Here is a 21,086-nt window from a genome sequence, read left to right as displayed (position 1 = left end):
GGATGTTCGAATCCCGGGGGTTGTTTGACATAGACCAACTCATTCAAAGGACCATTAAGAAAGGCACTTTTCACATCCATTTGTTGTAATTTGAAGTTATGATGAGAAGCAAATGCAAGCAACATGCGAATAGATTCTAGACGAGCAACAGGGGCAAAGGTTTCACCATAGTCGATACCCTCGACTTGGGAGTATCCTTGAGCCACCAATCTTGCCTTGTTTCGAATCACAATCTCATTGGCATCTTGCTTGTTCTTGAATATCAATTTGCTCCCGATGACATTATGTTCCTCCGTTGGCCTAGGCACTAAATCCCAGACTTGGTTGCTCTCGAAGTTGTTAAGTTCTTCATGCATGGCCATAAGCCAATCCTCATCATCGAGCGCTTCCTGTACCTGTTGAGGTTCACAATATGAAACAAACGCGTGATGCTCAAATAATTCCAAATCTGTTGACGGGTGGATACTCCCCTTTTTATACTGCCAAGTACATTCTTCATAAGATGTGACTTGACTCTCAGCTTGTTCGCAATCTTGGTTGCTCGACGCTCCAAGAGTTCTTCATTAGATAACGGGGGAGCATTGACTTGTTTACTTTGCTTGCCCTTGCGTCTTGAGCCGGCTGTTGGTGCTCCAGAAGGGAATTGTGAGACAGTCTCCTGATCATCTTGTCCTTCGACTTGAGCAGGTTCACTAGTTTGTTCTTGTAATTGTGGTTGCTCTTGATCTTGATCTTGTGCTTCTTCTTGGTCTGGATCTCGGGGTTGCACTTGATCTTGATCATGAGCAGGTTCGGAGTCTTGGGGTAGTGCTTGAATATCCTGAGACACATCATCATTGTTGGGCAATTTATCTTGATCTTGAGCTTGTTTATTTTGTTGAGAGTCTTCTCTTTGTTCATCGGAAGCATGTGGGGCTTGTGGAGGTGATGGCTCCACTTGAGTAGAGCATTGTCCTTCTCCTTCGGCCACAAGGGGTTCCTCAATGGGGAGTATTTGACCAAACCCAATTATTCTTATGGCTTGGGGAGGAATTTCATCACCTACATCACAAAGACCACTTTGCTCCACTTGGGAGCCATTATTTTCATCAAACTCTACGTTACACGTCTCCTCAATTAGTCCGGTGGACTTGTTGAGGACACGGTAAGCATGAGAGTTTGTAGCATAACCAACAAAGATACCCTCATGTGCTCTAGAATCAAATTTAGCTAACCGTGCACCTTTCTTGAGAATGCAACACTTACAACCGAATACCCGGAAGTACTTGAGATTGGGTTTGTTTCTAGTTAGAATCTCATATGGAGTCTTGTTTAAGCCTTTGCGGATGTAGAACCGATTGGATGCATGACATGTTGTGTTGATGGCCTCCGCCCAGAAGTTATATGGAGATTTGAATTCTGCCACGCCGTTTTGTTGAGGGGTATATGGTGCCGAATATTGGTGTTTTATTCCCTCATCACCTAGAAACTCATCCAAGGTGTAGTTCTTGAACTCGGTGCCGTTCTCACTTCTAATCATCAAGATCTTTGCTTCATGTTGACGTTGCTCTTCATTTGCAAAGTTGATGACCGTTTGTTGAGTTTCACACTTCTTTTTAAAGAAATATACCCAGGTATATCTTGAGTAGTCGTCAACAATCACTAAGCAATACTTTCTGCCTCCAAGACTATCAAATGATGGAGGACCAAACAGATCCATATGGAGAAGTTCCAATGCCCTCTTAGTGTAGATAAGAGTCGTTGGACGATGATCAGTTTCATGAATCTTTCCTTCAATGCAGGCACGGCAAACACGATCTTTAGCAAAACTCACATTTGTTAGTCCATGAATATGGTCCCCTGTTAGAAGGCTTTGCAAAGATCTCATATTGACATGAGCTAAACGGCGATGCCAAAGCCAGCCCACATCAACTTTAGCCATTAAACATGTCGCAGTCTTAGTGGGTCGCTTTGAGAAGCTCACCACATAAAGACCATTTTCGACATATCCAACATAGGCTACTTTAAGAGTCTTGCTCCTCAGGAGGACCACATTATCAAGATTAAAGAATGTGGAAAAACCCATAATTGCGAGTTGACGAACCGAAAGTAAATTGTAGGCAAGTGACTCAACAAGCATGACCTTCTCAATAGATAAATCTTGAGAGACGACCACCTTACCAAATCCCAATACCTTTGAAGAGGATGCATCGGCGAATTGGACATGGGTGGGCATAGATGGAGAAGGATGTACATCCACCACTAAGTCCTTGCTTCCGGTCATATGATTTGTTGCTCCACTATCGAGCAACCATGACACCCCACCGGAAGCAAACTCCTGCAATAGATCAAGGCTTGGTTTTAGGTACCCATTTTTGAATGGGTCCTTTCATGTTAGAGACAAGGGTCTTAGGAACCTAGATAGCTCATTCAATATCCTCATCGTAGGAACCAACAAATCTGGCATAAACATGCCCATCACTAGCACAACATAAGACATAAGAAGGATTGAGTTTGCCGGTTGTGTTAGTTGGAACGGTTTTGCCCTTCTTGAGGTTCCCATAGTCCACCTTGTTCCTCGTCACCTTCTGAGTCCCCTCACCCTCTTTGACAAAGATGTCCATGAGGGTGGGAGATCGTTTGTTCTTGTTCCTCCTTTTACCTTTTGACTTGGAGGTAAGTCCAAGTCCTTCCTTTCCTACAACACCCTTTTGAGTGCTCAAGAGATCGTTTAGACTCTTCTCACCTTGTATGCATGCCACAAGGCCCTTCTCAAGTTTCTCCTTTAACTTGGCATTTCCCTCCACAATATGTACATGCTCACAACAGGGGTTAGTTGCACAAGCATTATCAATTAACACAAAGGGAGGACAAGTAGAGATCTCCTTGGTAAGCTTTGCTTGGAGTTGATCATGAGAGACTTTCAGAGAGAAATGAGCACCTTTCAAGGCCTTGTGGGCCTTGTCAAGTATGTCAAACTCCTCTTTGAGTCTGTCATGGCCAACCCCAAGAGCATACTTTTCAGACTTAAGCATACGAGTAAGAACAACATCATGATCTAGTTTCTTTTGCATTTTAGCGCAGTCATTGTTATATGACTCCTCAAGAGCCAAACGAAGAGTGCGCTCCTTTTCTAGAGCATTAGATAATTCGGCAATTTCATCGACGTAGTTCGGAGATGGTCTCCTCATGAGACTCAATGAGGTCAGTGGCCTCACCCAGTTGTTCCAAGAGAGCAACAAAGTGCTTCTTGGGTTCTCTCTTAATAGTGCACAGAAACTTGTCAAGATCATGCTCATTAAGTTCCCCAACATCACTATGTTCAACACAATTTAACAATGAAGGGGCGGAAGCAATGCTGGTCTTAATGATGGGAGTTACCTGATTGATACCTTTTGCCATGAGGCACTTGGTGATGTGGTTTTCGTTGGGGGTGTTGAAGAGAGACACCTTCTGGGGAGAGGTAGTGGCAATAGCAACAGTTTCCGTTGCCAATGTATCATCATCATCATCATCATCATCATCGGAAGGGTACTCTTCAAGGGCCACCATCCCTTTTGGGTGAGGTTTCTTCACAAGGTTGTTCTTGATCGGAAATGATTTGGTTTTGTCTTTCCGAATGAGCTTGCCTCCGTTGTCTTCCCTTTTCTCATAGGGACATTCGGCCACGGAGTGACTCACGTTACCACAGTTATAACATGTCCTTACTCGTTGTTTGGGTTTGAATCCACTCGAGTTGTTCTTGGTGAAGGTGGGTCTTGAGTTCCTCTTGTTGCCCCAGAATTGCCTTGATGCAAGGGCCATGTGCTCATGATAGGCATACTTTGTGTCTTCAGGACAGCCATCCTCTTCCTCATCTTCTTCGTCTTCTTCAAGCATTGCTTTTGCTTTCAACGCAAGGTTGGGTGAAGTTGTCTTTGATCGAACACGAGCAAGTGCATTGTCGGCTGTCTCGTTCATGATTGTCATAGCAATGAATTCATCCAACACCTCACTGGAAGACAAGGAGTGGAAGTCTGGCCGCTGATGAATAATAGATGACATGGCTTTGTTGAAAGGCATGATGGCTTTAAGGAACTTGCGCTTGACCCATGTATTATCCAGATCCTTGCTCCCATGATCCTTGAGTGCCACAACAATAGCAGTCACCCTCCGATAGAGATCACGAGGGTCCTCGTCTTCCTTCATCACAAACTCATCGGCCTTATCAAGTATCACTTCATAGTTGGATCGTTGAATGCTTGAGTTTCCCTTGTACAATACCATAATATGCTCCCAACAATCCTTGGCCAAAGTGAAGGGACGCAAATGAGGAAGATCTTCAGGTGGCACTGCAGACTGGAGAATAAACAAGGCAGAGTGATTGTATTGATTGTCTGCATCTTCTCTTGGAGTGAGGTTTCTTGGATCATGGGGATAATATCCTTGCTCGATGATTCTCCACAAGTTTGTTGAGATGTGATTCAAATGAGACTTAATTGAAAATACCCAGTTAGAAAAGTCACCTTTCACAAGCTTAGGAGGAGGACCAACAGGATTAAGACGAGGTGCGGGAACGGATCCTCCATAGACCATGGGGGGTGGAACTGAGGCATATGTTCCAGTCCCATCCTTTTTGTGAGATGAGGAAGGTCGCATACCTTTAGCCGCTTCCTTAGAGGAGTTGGCCTCCGAATTGGTGACGGTGGGTTTAACCACTATAGCCGGTTCGGGTGAACTTTTAAATCCCTCAATTAACTCTTTAAGCATGGTCTTGACTTCGTTCGTCAAGGACGTCTTGAGGGCGGCCATAGCCGTATTCAAGTCGTCCCTTGTGACCGAAGTCAAGTCCATGCCCTCGAGTTGCCCATGGTTAATTCCCTCATCGCCTTCCATACTCTTCGGGTGGTTAAACCCTTAATAAAGAGACATGGCTCTGATACCAATTGAAAGGATCGATATGGTTGACTAGAGGGGGGGGGGTGAATAGACAACGACCACTTTTTTATTAATCTTAGCAAGTTAAGGTAAACAACATATGGGTTCACAAATATTATGACAATGAGGTGAACCCTAATGGAGCTAACAACGAGAGCTATTAAGACAAGTAAGATATAGTTAACAACATAAGCATACACAAAGTAAAGGTTAGAGATAACCACAAGTGGAACCGATGGAGACAAGGATGTGTTACCGAAGTTCCTTCCCTTTGACAGGAAGTACGTCTCCGTTGGAGCGGTGTGGAGGCACAATGCTCCCCAATAAGCCACTAAGGCCACCGTATTCTCCTCACGCCCTCGCACGATGCAAGGTACTGTGATTCCACTGTAGGTGCCCTTGAAGGCGGCGACCGAACCTTTACAAACAATGTTGGGGCAACTCCACACAAAGCTTGGAGGCTCCCAACTAGACCACGAAGCTTCACCACAATGGACTATGGCTTCGAGGTGACCTCAACCGTCTCGGATGCTCAAACACCCAAGAGTAACAAGATCCGCAAGGGATTGGTGGGGGAATCAACTTTTCTCTTGGTGGAAGTGTGGATCTAGGCCTTCTCAACCAATCCCTAAAGAATCAACAAGTTTGATTGGCTAGGGAGAGAGATCGGGCACTTTTGAGCTTAGGATGCAACTATGGAGCTTGGGAGGGTAAGAGATGAGGTTCCCCTTTCATGTTAGAGACAAGGGTCTTAGGAACCTAGATAGCTCATTCAATATCCTCATCGTAGGAACCAACAAATCTGGCATAAACATGCCCATCACTAGCACAACATAAGACATAAGAAGGATTGAGTTTGCCGGTTGTGTTAGTTGGAACGGTTTTGCCCTTCTTGAGGTTCCCATAGTCCACCTTGTTCCTCGTCACCTTCTGAGTCCCCTCACCCTCTTTGACAAAGATGTCCATGAGGGTGGGAGATCGTTTGTTCTTGTTCCTCCTTTTACCTTTTGACTTGGAGGTAAGTCCAAGTCCTTCCTTTCCTACAACACCCTTTTGAGTGCTCAAGAGATCGTTTAGACTCTTCTCACCTTGTATGCATGCCACAAGGCCCTTCTCAAGTTTCTCCTTTAACTTGGCATTTCCCTCCACAATATGTACATGCTCACAACAGGGGTTAGTTGCACAAGCATTATCAATTAACACAAAGGGAGGACAAGTAGAGATCTCCTTGGTAAGCTTTGCTTGGAGTTGATCATGAGAGACTTTCAGAGAGAAATGAGCACCTTTCAAGGCCTTGTGGGCCTTGTCAAGTATGTCAAACTCCTCTTTGAGTCTGTCATGGCCAACCCCAAGAGCATACTTTTCAGACTTAAGCATACGAGTAAGAACAACATCATGATCTAGTTTCTTTTGCATTTTAGCGCAGTCATTGTTATATGACTCCTCAAGAGCCAAACGAAGAGTGCGCTCCTTTTCTAGAGCATTAGATAATTCGGCAATTTCATCGACGTAGTTCGGAGATGGTCTCCTCATGAGACTCAATGAGGTCAGTGGCCTCACCCAGTTGTTCCAAGAGAGCAACAAAGTGCTTCTTGGGTTCTCTCTTAATAGTGCACAGAAACTTGTCAAGATCATGCTCATTAAGTTCCCCAACATCACTATGTTCAACACAATTTAACAATGAAGGGGCGGAAGCAATGCTGGTCTTAATGATGGGAGTTACCTGATTGATACCTTTTGCCATGAGGCACTTGGTGATGTGGTTTTCGTTGGGGGTGTTGAAGAGAGACACCTTCTGGGGAGAGGTAGTGGCAATAGCAACAGTTTCCGTTGCCAATGTATCATCATCATCATCATCATCATCATCGGAAGGGTACTCTTCAAGGGCCACCATCCCTTTTGGGTGAGGTTTCTTCACAAGGTTGTTCTTGATCGGAAATGATTTGGTTTTGTCTTTCCGAATGAGCTTGCCTCCGTTGTCTTCCCTTTTCTCATAGGGACATTCGGCCACGGAGTGACTCACGTTACCACAGTTATAACATGTCCTTACTCGTTGTTTGGGTTTGAATCCACTCGAGTTGTTCTTGGTGAAGGTGGGTCTTGAGTTCCTCTTGTTGCCCCAGAATTGCCTTGATGCAAGGGCCATGTGCTCATGATAGGCATACTTTGTGTCTTCAGGACAGCCATCCTCTTCCTCATCTTCTTCGTCTTCTTCAAGCATTGCTTTTGCTTTCAACGCAAGGTTGGGTGAAGTTGTCTTTGATCGAACACGAGCAAGTGCATTGTCGGCTGTCTCGTTCATGATTGTCATAGCAATGAATTCATCCAACACCTCACTGGAAGACAAGGAGTGGAAGTCTGGCCGCTGATGAATAATAGATGACATGGCTTTGTTGAAAGGCATGATGGCTTTAAGGAACTTGCGCTTGACCCATGTATTATCCAGATCCTTGCTCCCATGATCCTTGAGTGCCACAACAATAGCAGTCACCCTCCGATAGAGATCACGAGGGTCCTCGTCTTCCTTCATCACAAACTCATCGGCCTTATCAAGTATCACTTCATAGTTGGATCGTTGAATGCTTGAGTTTCCCTTGTACAATACCATAATATGCTCCCAACAATCCTTGGCCAAAGTGAAGGGACGCAAATGAGGAAGATCTTCAGGTGGCACTGCAGACTGGAGAATAAACAAGGCAGAGTGATTGTATTGATTGTCTGCATCTTCTCTTGGAGTGAGGTTTCTTGGATCATGGGGATAATATCCTTGCTCGATGATTCTCCACAAGTTTGTTGAGATGTGATTCAAATGAGACTTAATTGAAAATACCCAGTTAGAAAAGTCACCTTTCACAAGCTTAGGAGGAGGACCAACAGGATTAAGACGAGGTGCGGGAACGGATCCTCCATAGACCATGGGGGGTGGAACTGAGGCATATGTTCCAGTCCCATCCTTTTTGTGAGATGAGGAAGGTCGCATACCTTTAGCCGCTTCCTTAGAGGAGTTGGCCTCCGAATTGGTGACGGTGGGTTTAACCACTATAGCCGGTTCGGGTGAACTTTTAAATCCCTCAATTAACTCTTTAAGCATGGTCTTGACTTCGTTCGTCAAGGACGTCTTGAGGGCGGCCATAGCCGTATTCAAGTCGTCCCTTGTGACCGAAGTCAAGTCCATGCCCTCGAGTTGCCCATGGTTAATTCCCTCATCGCCTTCCATACTCTTCGGGTGGTTAAACCCTTAATAAAGAGACATGGCTCTGATACCAATTGAAAGGATCGATATGGTTGACTAGAGGGGGGGGGGTGAATAGACAACGACCACTTTTTTATTAATCTTAGCAAGTTAAGGTAAACAACATATGGGTTCACAAATATTATGACAATGAGGTGAACCCTAATGGAGCTAACAACGAGAGCTATTAAGACAAGTAAGATATAGTTAACAACATAAGCATACACAAAGTAAAGGTTAGAGATAACCACAAGTGGAACCGATGGAGACAAGGATGTGTTACCGAAGTTCCTTCCCTTTGACAGGAAGTACGTCTCCGTTGGAGCGGTGTGGAGGCACAATGCTCCCCAATAAGCCACTAAGGCCACCGTATTCTCCTCACGCCCTCGCACGATGCAAGGTACTGTGATTCCACTGTAGGTGCCCTTGAAGGCGGCGACCGAACCTTTACAAACAATGTTGGGGCAACTCCACACAAAGCTTGGAGGCTCCCAACTAGACCACGAAGCTTCACCACAATGGACTATGGCTTCGAGGTGACCTCAACCGTCTCGGATGCTCAAACACCCAAGAGTAACAAGATCCGCAAGGGATTGGTGGGGGAATCAACTTTTCTCTTGGTGGAAGTGTGGATCTAGGCCTTCTCAACCAATCCCTAAAGAATCAACAAGTTTGATTGGCTAGGGAGAGAGATCGGGCACTTTTGAGCTTAGGATGCAACTATGGAGCTTGGGAGGGTAAGAGATGAGGTTCCCCTTTCATGTTAGAGACAAGGGTCTTAGGAACCTAGATAGCTCATTCAATATCCTCATCGTAGGAACCAACAAATCTGGCATAAACATGCCCATCACTAGCACAACATAAGACATAAGAAGGATTGAGTTTGCCGGTTGTGTTAGTTGGAACGGTTTTGCCCTTCTTGAGGTTCCCATAGTCCACCTTGTTCCTCGTCACCTTCTGAGTCCCCTCACCCTCTTTGACAAAGATGTCCATGAGGGTGGGAGATCGTTTGTTCTTGTTCCTCCTTTTACCTTTTGACTTGGAGGTAAGTCCAAGTCCTTCCTTTCCTACAACACCCTTTTGAGTGCTCAAGAGATCGTTTAGACTCTTCTCACCTTGTATGCATGCCACAAGGCCCTTCTCAAGTTTCTCCTTTAACTTGGCATTTCCCTCCACAATATGTACATGCTCACAACAGGGGTTAGTTGCACAAGCATTATCAATTAACACAAAGGGAGGACAAGTAGAGATCTCCTTGGTAAGCTTTGCTTGGAGTTGATCATGAGAGACTTTCAGAGAGAAATGAGCACCTTTCAAGGCCTTGTGGGCCTTGTCAAGTATGTCAAACTCCTCTTTGAGTCTGTCATGGCCAACCCCAAGAGCATACTTTTCAGACTTAAGCATACGAGTAAGAACAACATCATGATCTAGTTTCTTTTGCATTTTAGCGCAGTCATTGTTATATGACTCCTCAAGAGCCAAACGAAGAGTGCGCTCCTTTTCTAGAGCATTAGATAATTCGGCAATTTCATCGACGTAGTTCGGAGATGGTCTCCTCATGAGACTCAATGAGGTCAGTGGCCTCACCCAGTTGTTCCAAGAGAGCAACAAAGTGCTTCTTGGGTTCTCTCTTAATAGTGCACAGAAACTTGTCAAGATCATGCTCATTAAGTTCCCCAACATCACTATGTTCAACACAATTTAACAATGAAGGGGCGGAAGCAATGCTGGTCTTAATGATGGGAGTTACCTGATTGATACCTTTTGCCATGAGGCACTTGGTGATGTGGTTTTCGTTGGGGGTGTTGAAGAGAGACACCTTCTGGGGAGAGGTAGTGGCAATAGCAACAGTTTCCGTTGCCAATGTATCATCATCATCATCATCATCATCATCGGAAGGGTACTCTTCAAGGTCCACCATCCCTTTTGGGTGAGGTTTCTTCACAAGGTTGTTCTTGATCGGAAATGATTTGGTTTTGTCTTTCCGAATGAGCTTGCCTCCGTTGTCTTCCCTTTTCTCATAGGGACATTCGGCCACGGAGTGACTCACGTTACCACAGTTATAACATGTCCTTACTCGTTGTTTGGGTTTGAATCCACTCGAGTTGTTCTTGGTGAAGGTGGGTCTTGAGTTCCTCTTGTTGCCCCAGAATTGCCTTGATGCAAGGGCCATGTGCTCATGATAGGCATACTTTGTGTCTTCAGGACAGCCATCCTCTTCCTCATCTTCTTCGTCTTCTTCAAGCATTGCTTTTGCTTTCAACGCAAGGTTGGGTGAAGTTGTCTTTGATCGAACACGAGCAAGTGCATTGTCGGCTGTCTCGTTCATGATTGTCATAGCAATGAATTCATCCAACACCTCACTGGAAGACAAGGAGTGGAAGTCTGGCCGCTGATGAATAATAGATGACATGGCTTTGTTGAAAGGCATGATGGCTTTAAGGAACTTGCGCTTGACCCATGTATTATCCAGATCCTTGCTCCCATGATCCTTGAGTGCCACAACAATAGCAGTCACCCTCCGATAGAGATCACGAGGGTCCTCGTCTTCCTTCATCACAAACTCATCGGCCTTATCAAGTATCACTTCATAGTTGGATCGTTGAATGCTTGAGTTTCCCTTGTACAATACCATAATATGCTCCCAACAATCCTTGGCCAAAGTGAAGGGACGCAAATGAGGAAGATCTTCAGGTGGCACTGCAGACTGGAGAATAAACAAGGCAGAGTGATTGTATTGATTGTCTGCATCTTCTCTTGGAGTGAGGTTTCTTGGATCATGGGGATAATATCCTTGCTCGATGATTCTCCACAAGTTTGTTGAGATGTGATTCAAATGAGACTTAATTGAAAATACCCAGTTAGAAAAGTCACCTTTCACAAGCTTAGGAGGAGGACCAACAGGATTAAGACGAGGTGCGGGAACGGATCCTCCATAGACCATGGGGGGTGGAACTGAGGCATATGTTCCAGTCCCATCCTTTTTGTGAGATGAGGAAGGTCGCATACCTTTAGCCGCTTCCTTAGAGGAGTTGGCCTCCGAATTGGTGACGGTGGGTTTAACCACTATAGCCGGTTCGGGTGAACTTTTAAATCCCTCAATTAACTCTTTAAGCATGGTCTTGACTTCGTTCGTCAAGGACGTCTTGAGGGCGGCCATAGCCGTATTCAAGTCGTCCCTTGTGACCGAAGTCAAGTCCATGCCCTCGAGTTGCCCATGGTTAATTCCCTCATCGCCTTCCATACTCTTCGGGTGGTTAAACCCTTAATAAAGAGACATGGCTCTGATACCAATTGAAAGGATCGATATGGTTGACTAGAGGGGGGGGGTGAATAGACAACGACCACTTTTTTATTAATCTTAGCAAGTTAAGGTAAACAACATATGGGTTCACAAATATTATGACAATGAGGTGAACCCTAATGGAGCTAACAACGAGAGCTATTAAGACAAGTAAGATATAGTTAACAACATAAGCATACACAAAGTAAAGGTTAGAGATAACCACAAGTGGAACCGATGGAGACAAGGATGTGTTACCGAAGTTCCTTCCCTTTGACAGGAAGTACGTCTCCGTTGGAGCGGTGTGGAGGCACAATGCTCCCCAATAAGCCACTAAGGCCACCGTATTCTCCTCACGCCCTCGCACGATGCAAGGTACTGTGATTCCACTGTAGGTGCCCTTGAAGGCGGCGACCGAACCTTTACAAACAAGGTTGGGGCAACTCCACACAAAGCTTGGAGGCTCCCAACTAGACCACGAAGCTTCACCACAATGGACTATGGCTTCGAGGTGACCTCAACCGTCTCGGATGCTCAAACACCCAAGAGTAACAAGATCCGCAAGGGATTGGTGGGGGAATCAACTTTTCTCTTGGTGGAAGTGTGGATCTAGGCCTTCTCAACCAATCCCTAAAGAATCAACAAGTTTGATTGGCTAGGGAGAGAGATCGGGCACTTTTGAGCTTAGGATGCAACTATGGAGCTTGGGAGGGTAAGAGATGAGGTTCCACAGCTAGAAGAACCCTTTATATAGTGGGGGGGAAAATCCAACCGTTTTCCCACTCTCTGCCCGAGCTCCAGCGGTACTACCGCTGACCAGGGGCGGTACTACCGTTGACTAGCGGTACTACCGCTGGCACTCCAGCGGTACTACCGCTGGCCCCAGCGGTACTACCGCTGGGCCCCTGGTAGTGCAAAAGCACTACCACCGCCAAGAAAGTCTTCGCAAAAAGGTCCGTCCACGAACAACCGCTAGGCAGGCGGTACTAAGCTCCTGGAGCGGTACTACCGCTGACCAGGGGCGGTACTACCGCAAGCCAGCGGTACTACCGCTGGCTGCAACGGTACTAGCGCTAGCATTCCAGAGGTACTACCGGTAGGGCCAGCGGTACTACCGCTGGGGACCGTTTTGCAAGGAGGAAAGAAACACAGTGGGGGGGGCCGCTCCAAAGATGAAGGTAAGGGAAAATATGTGAAGTGTGCGCGTGCAAAGATAGATTCCACCCAAACCTTTCCACTAGGGTTCCCCTCTTAATAGTACGGCTTTCCTATGACTCAAATAAAGAGAATCGTAGACAGCGTCGTGCTTCCACCTACGAGACAGGGTTACTGTACCACTCTGTAGTAGTACGCGACCTTGTCCACCTACGAGGTTTGTAGTAACTTGATACGAAGCTCAGTGATCACCATCATCAGCTTCCACTTCAATTGGTGTAGGTGCCATACGAACATCTTCCTGCACCCTGCTACACACTGGTTGAAGTGACGGTCCACTAACCTCATCAAGTTCTACCACCCTCCCACTCAATTCTTTCGAGAGAAACCTTTCCTCAAGAAAGGACCTGTTTCTAGAAACAAACACTTTGCTTCCGGATCTGAGATAGGAGATGTATCCAACTGTTTTGGATATCCTATGAAGATGCATTTATCCTCTTTGGGTTCGAGCTTATCAGACTAAAACTTTTTCACATAAGCATTGCAGCCCCAAACTTTCAAGAAATGACAACTCAGGCTTCTCCAAACCATAGTCTACACTGTGTCATCTCAACAGAAATATGCGGTGCCCTATTTAAAGTGAATGCGGTTGTATCTAATGCATAACCCATAAACGATAGTGGTAATTCGATAAGAGACATCATAGTATGCACCATATCATAATAGGGCGTGGCTATGACGTTCATACACATCATCACACTATGGTGTTTGATACGTCCATTTTGCATCATGCTTTCATGTTGATATTTATCGCTTTATGGACTGTTATTATACTTTGTGGTACCATACTTATGCCTTTTCTCTCTTATTTTGCAAGGTTTATTTGAAGAGGGAGCTTTTTCGAGGAGGCGCTTTTTCGAGGAGGCGCCACCGCCACAAGGGGGAACTTGAGCAGAACCAAACTAGAGCTCCGGCAGGACGATCCTGTCGGGGAAACTTCCCTCCCGGAGGGGGAAATCATCGCCATCGTCATCACCAACACTCCTCTCATCGGAGGGGACTCATCTCCATCAACATCTTCATCAGCACCATCCCATCTCCAAACCCTAGTTCATCACTTGTAACCAATCTCCGTCTCGCGACTCCGATTGGTACTTGTAAGGTTGCTAGTAGTGTTGATTACTCTTTGTAGATGATGCTAGTTGGATTACTTGGTGGAAGAGTTTATGTTCAGATCCTTGATGCTACTCATTACCTCTCTGGTCATGAATATGATTATGCTTTGTGAGTAGTTATTTTTGTTCCTGATGACATGGGATAAGTCATGCTAATAGTAGTGATGTGAATTTGGTATTCGTTCGGTAATTTGATAGGTTGTATGTTGTTTTTCCTCTAGTGGTGTTATGTGAACGTCGACTAAATAACACTTCACCATTATTTGGGCCTAGAGGAAGGCATTGGGGAGTAGTAAGTAGATGATGGGTTGTTAGAGTGACAGAACCTTAAACCCCAGTCTATGTGTTACTTCGTAAGGGGCTGATTTGGATCCACTAGTTTAATGCTACGGTTAGCCTTTGTCTTAATTCTTCTTTCGTAGTTGCGGATTCTTTCGAGAGGGGTTAATTATAAGTGGGATGCTTGTCCAAGTAAGGTCAGTACCCAAGCGCCGGTCCACCCACGTGTCAAACTATCAAAGTAACGAACGCGAATCATATGAACATGATGAAAACTAGCATGACAGAATTTCCCGTGTGTCCTCGGGAGTGTTTTTCCTCCTATAAGACTTTGTTCAGGCTTGTCCCTTGCTACAAAAGGGATTGGGACACTTTGCTTCACCGTTGCTATTACTTGTTACTTGTTACTTTTCACTTGCTATGTTTGACCTCACTACACCATCACTTGTTTCTGCTACTTTCAGTGCTTGCAGTTATTACCTTGCTGAAAACCGTTTATCAGAGCGTTCTGCTCCTCGTTGGGTTCGACACTCTTACTTATGGAAAGGACTACGATTGATCCCCTATACTTGTGGGTCATCAAGACTATTTTCTGGCGCCGTTGCCGGGGAGTGAAGCGCCTTTGGTAAGTGGAATTTGGTAAGGAAACAGTTATATACTATGCTGAAATTTATTGTCACTTGTCAATATGGAAACTGTTCCTTTGAGGAATTTGTTCGGGGTATCTTCAGCACGAATGGAAGCACGATGAGTTGCTCCTCAACCTAAGGTACCTACTGAAAATATCTTTATTAAATTCCTTCGGGTATGCTTCAGAAACTGCTGGCTAATCCTTTTATAGGAGATGGATCTTCACATCCAGACTTGCATCTAATCTATGTAGATGAAGTTTGTGGTTTATTTAAGCTGTTTGCCCGAGGATGAGGTAAAGAATAAATTCTTTCCTTTATCTTGGAAGGATAAGGCGTTGACATGGTATAGGCTATGTGATGATACTGGATCATGGGACTACAATCGGTTGCAATTGGAATTTCATCAAAAGTTTTATCCTATGCATTTAGTACATCATGATTGGAATTATATTTATAACTTTTGGCCTCGTGACAGGGAAAGCATAGCTCAACCTTGGGGAGGCTTAAATCAATGCTATATCCATGCCCCAATCATGAGCTCTCGAGAGAAATTATCACTCAAAACTTTTATGCTCGGCTTTCTCATGAAGACCGTACCATGCTTGACACTTCTTGTATCGATTCTTTTATGAAGAAGGATATTGACCACAAGTGGAATTTATTGGAAAGAATCAAACGTAACTCTGAAGATTGGGAGCTTGAAGAAGGTAAGGAGTCAGATATGAATTTCCAGTTTGATTGCGTTAAATCTTTTGTTGAAACAAACACTTCTAGAGATTTTAGCGCTAAGTATGGACTTAAATCTGAGATAGTAGCTTCTCTATGTGAATCTTTTTCTGCTCATATTGATCTTCCCAAAGAGATGTGGTTTAAGTATCATCCTCCTGTAGAAGTCAACATAGTTAAACCCAATCTAGTTGAAGAGAAAGTCATTGCCTATAATGATCCTATTGTTCCTTGTGCCTACACTGAGAAACCACCTTACCCTGCTAGGAAAAAGGATTATTCTAAAGCTCCAACTATGATACATAGGGGTTACATTAGACCACTTGCACCCCCTGAGGAAATTAGAGTTGAACCTAGTGTTGCTATTATCAAATATCTCTTAGCCGAAGACATAGACGGGCATGTTATCAAATTCCTGTGAGGAATCCGCTATAATTGCTAAACCTCACGCGAAAGACAAATACAGACCTGTAGTTGGCCTGCCCGTTGTTTCTGTCAAGGTAGGAGATCACTGTTATCATGGTTTATGTGATATGGGTGCTAGTGTTAGTGCAATACCCCGGTCCCTATATGATGAAATCAAAGATGAGATTGCACCTGCTGAGTTAGAACCCATTGATGTCACTATTACGCTAGCTAATAGAGACACTATCTGCCCTGTGGGAATTGTGAGAGATGTAGAAGTCTTGTGTGGTAAGACGAAGTATCCTACTGATTTCCTCATTCTTGCTACTGCACAAGATAGCTTTTGTCCCATCATATTTGGTAGACCCTTTCTCAACACTGTGAATGCTCATATTTGGTAGACCCAAGTTTGGAAGACAACCCCATGAAAAAGAATCATTTGGTAGGGATGAAATCATTGCTCTTGCCTCTATTGTCGTGCCTCCTACGGATCCTTTAGAGCAATATCTGCTTGAGCATGAAAATGATATGCATATGGATGAAAGAGATGAGATAGATAAAATTGTTTTAGAACAATATCCTATTCTTAAGAATAATCTGCCTATTGAACTGCTGGGGATCCTCTCCCACCAAAGGGTGATCCTCTGTTCGAGCTAAAACAGTTACCAGATACACTTAAGTATGCCTATCTTGATGAGAAGGAGATATATCCTGTTATTATTAGTGCAAACCTCTCGAATCACGAAGAGAAGAAGTTATTAAAAACTTTGAGGAAGCACCATGCTGCTATTGGATATACTCTTGATGATCTTAAGGGTATTAGTCCCACTCTGTGTGAGCACAAGATTAAAACCGATCCTGATTCTAAGCCAGTCGTTGATCATCAACGGAGGTTAAATCCTAGGATGAAAGAGGTCATGAGAAAAGAAATATTAAAGCTTCTGGAAGCAGGAATCATTTATCATGTTGCTCATAGTGATTGGGTAAGTCTATTACATTGTGTACCTAAGAAGGGAGGTATCACCGTCGTTCCTAATGATAAGAATGAACTAATCCCACAGAGGATTATTACTGGCTATAGGATGGTGATAGACTTCCGGAAACTGAAAAAGGCAACCAGGAAAGACCATTATCCTTTGTCGTTTATCGACCAAATGCTAGAAAGGCTATCTAAACACACACACTTCTGCTTTCTAGACGGTTATTCAGGTTTCTCGCAAATACCTGTTGCACAATCTGATCAAGAGAAAAACACTTTCACCCGCCCCTTTGGTACCTTTGCTTATAGACGTATGCCTTTTGTCTTATGCAATGCACCTGCCACCTTTCAAAGATGTATGATGGCAATATTCTCTGACTGCTGTGAAAAGATTGTTGAGGTTTTCATGGATGATTTCTCTATTTACGGATCTTCCTTTGACGATTGCATCAGCAACCTTGATCGAGTCTTACAGAGATGCAAAGATACCAACCTCGTCTTGAACTGGGAGAAGTGCCACTTCATGGTTAATGAAGGCATCGTCTTAGGACACAAAATCTCTGAGAAAGGCATTGAAGTTGATATGGCTAAGGTTGATGCAATTGACAAAATGCCTTGCCCCACAGATATCAGAGGTATACGAAGTTTCCTATGTCATGCTGGTTTCTATAGAAGGTTCATTAAAGACTTCTCTAAGATTTCTAGGCCTCTTACCAACCTGTTGCAGAAGGATGTTCCTTTTGTCTTTGATCAGGATTGTGAGGAAGCTTTCGACATACTTAAGAAGGCCTTGATAACCGAACCTATTGTTCAACCACCTGATTGGAACTTGCCCTTTGAAATCATGTGCGATGCTAGTGATTATGCTGTTGGTGCTGTTCTAGGACAAGGAGTTGACAAGAAGTTGAATGTCATTCACTACGCTAGTAAAACTCTAGAAAGTGCCCAAAGAAACTATGCCACTACGGAGAAGGAATTTTTAGAAGTCATGTTTGCATGTGAAAAGTTCAGATCTTATATACTTGACTCCAAGGTCATTATTCACTATGATCATGCTGCTATTAAGTACCTTATGGAGAAGAAGGACGCTAAGCCTAGGCTAATCAGATGGGTTCTCCTGCTACAGGAATTTCATTTGCACGTTGTTGACCGAAAGGGTGCTCATAACCCTGTAGCAGATAACTAGTCCAGGCTAGAGAATGTCCTTGATGACCCACGACCTATTGATGAGAGCTCTCCCGATGAGCAATTGAAGTCATCTGCACTTCACATAGTGCACCGTGGTATGCTGATTATGCAAACTATATCGTAGCCAAATACATACCACCCAGTTTCACCTACCAGCAAAAGAAGAAATTCTTCTTTGATTTGAGACACTACTTTTGGGATGATCCTCACCTTTATAAGGAAGGAGTAGATGGTGTTATTAGACGTTGTGTGCGTGAACATGAACAGGGACAGATCCTGAAGAAGTGTCATTCCGAAGCCTACGGAGGACACCATGCTGGAGATAGAACTGCTCATAAGGTATTGCAATCAGGTTTCTATTGGCCCACTCTCTTCAAGGATGCCCGTAAGTTTGTCTTGTCTTGTGACGAATGCCAAAGAATAGGGAACATCAGTAAACGTCTGGAAATGCCTATGAACTATTCACTTGTCATTGAACCATTTGATGTCTGGGGATTTGATTATATGGGACCCTTCCCGAGTTCCAATGGGTATACTCACATCTTAGTTGCTGTTGATTACGTCACTAAGTGGGTAGAAGCTATCCCCACTAGAAATGCTGATCACCACACCTCTATTAAGATGCTTAAAGAAGTCATTTTCCCAAGATTTGGAGTCCCTAGATATCTGATGACTGATGGTGGTTCACACTTCATTCATAGTGTTTTCCGCAAGATGCTCGCTAAGTATGATGTCAACCATAGAGTTGCATATCCTTATCGAAAGAATTGGTCTAGCAAACTTGACAATGCACTATGGGCTTATAGGACTGCTTATAAGAATCCCATGGGCATGTCGACGTATAAAATGGTTTACGGTAAGGCCTTTCATTTACCTCTTGAGCTAGAACACAAAGCTTATTGGGCAATCAAAGAGCTCAACTTTGATTTCAAACTTGCCGGTGAGAAGCGGTTGTTTGATATCAGCTCATTAGATGAATGGAGGGCCCAGGCATATGAGAATGCCAAGTTGTTCAAGAAAAAGGTTAAGAGATGGCACGATAAAAGAATACAAAAACGTGAGTTCAATGTAGGTGATTATGTCCTGCTATACAATTCTCGCTTAAGATTCTTCGCAGGCAAGCTTCTCTCTAAATGGGAAGGTCCCTACGTTGTCGAGGAAGTATATCGTTCCGGTGCCATCAAAATCAATAACACGGAAGGTAATTTTCCTAGAGTGGTAAATGGGCAAAGAATCAAGCATTATATCTCTGGTACTCCCATAAATGTTGAGAGAAATATCATCAATATCATAACTCCAGAGCAGTACATAAGGGATGTTTATCAGCCTGTTTCAGACTCTGAAAACGAAGAGGCATGTGTTTCGGTAAGTAATTGGAGTCCAAAACTTTTCCAGTAGGAATTTTTCTCCATTTTGGAATTTATGGAAAAATAGAAAAATAAAAAGAAGTCCGGAGAGCGCACGAGGCGGCCACAAGCTTGGTAGCCGCGGCCTCCCTCCCTGGTCGCGGCTACAGGGCTTGTGGGCACCTCGTGTGTCTCCCGGACTCAGTTTTCTTGCGGAGCACTCCTTCTGGTCCAGAAAAAATCATTATATATACTTTCATTTGGTCCGACCCTGTATTACGCAGATTTCCTCTGTTTTTTTTGTTTTGAGCTTGTTTCTGTTGCAGATCTAGATCATCATGACTTCCCCAAAAGCTCCTAAGGACAAGATCTTCGAGAAGGTCATCAATCCTTACCTCACAGAAGTGTTGCAACACCCCCAATCTATTGAGATGCGTGAGGGGATGTTGCACATCCGTGATGTTGAGGGGCCTAAGAAGACCGGAAGAATGGAGACGAGGCTCGAAGCAATGGAGTAACAAGTCTTCAAGTGTCAAGGGATGGTGGAGCGTGGACTCAACGCCAAACACATGATGATCACGGAGTTCACCAACAAGCACAAGATGTATGCCAATGACATTGGGAAGCATCTCTCGAGGCTTTATGACAGGGTTGATTAACTCCAGGGCTAGATCTATGACCTGCAGAACCAAAACGGTGAGTATGAGTATAGATTTAAATCAATACGGTTGGGTGCAGATTTGAGGATTCCGGCGACTCGTTCATCCTGCCATGATGGAGCACCTATGCCTTGGAAGACGGAGGATCAAACTCATGTTGCAACTCCTCCACCACGACCACCAAAGGAAGACAAGTGAGCATTGGTATGGGCAATCCCCTTGGCTTTTGCCAAGCTTGGGGGAGTTGCCCCGGTATCGTATCACCTTTATATCTTTTTCTTTTACATTTGTTTTAGTTCTTTCCTTTTCAGTTTTTATTTCTTCTCTTAGTGGAATAAGTCTTTAGTGTTTAGTTTGAGTCTTTTGCCTTGTGTCTCCCCCGATGTATTCGAGCTTGCGAGCTATATAATAAAGAGTATCTTAGTCAAGGGCTTTGTTTTGTGCCGTGATCAAGAGTATGAAAAGAACGATAGCATGAAAGATCATGAGATGATCTTATGGAAAGTGTTAGCTTCACATATAACAACATAGACCCCAGTCATTGTTGCAATTAATAAGAAGTAATAAGGAAAGAGAGGTTCACATTTAAATCTATCATCTTAGACACTTTTTACAATTGTGAGCACTCACCAAACTATTACATGCTTAGAAGTAGATGTTGGACAAGGAAGACAATATAATGAATTGTGTTTGCTTGATTCCAAACAATGTTATATATTTAGGTATCTCTTAGCATGTTTCGATTGCTTCCACCTCATATTAGCCATAACTTCCGTACTAAGTAGAAATACTACTTGTGCATCCGTAAACCTTCAACCCAGTTTTGCCATGAGAGTCCACCATACCTACCTATGGATTGCGTAAGATCCTTCAAGTAAGTTGTCATCAGTGCAAGCAATAAAAAGTTGCTATCTAAAGTATGTATGATTTATTAGTGTGTGGAAAATAATCTTTGTACGAACCTGTGATGAGGAAGACATAAAAGCGACAGACTGCATAATAAAGTTCTTTATCACACGGGCAATATAAAGTGACGTTCCTTTACACTAAGAGGTTGTATATCCAAACCTTAAAAGTGCATGACAACCTCTTCTTCCCTCTGCGAAGGGCCTATCTTGTACCTTTACTTTT

Source organism: Hordeum vulgare, chromosome 6H (assembly GCF_904849725.1).
Source record: "Hordeum vulgare subsp. vulgare chromosome 6H, MorexV3_pseudomolecules_assembly, whole genome shotgun sequence".
In the NCBI taxonomy this organism is placed as follows: Eukaryota; Viridiplantae; Streptophyta; class Magnoliopsida; order Poales; family Poaceae; genus Hordeum; species Hordeum vulgare.
Note: the sequence above shows the minus strand (reverse complement) of the source record.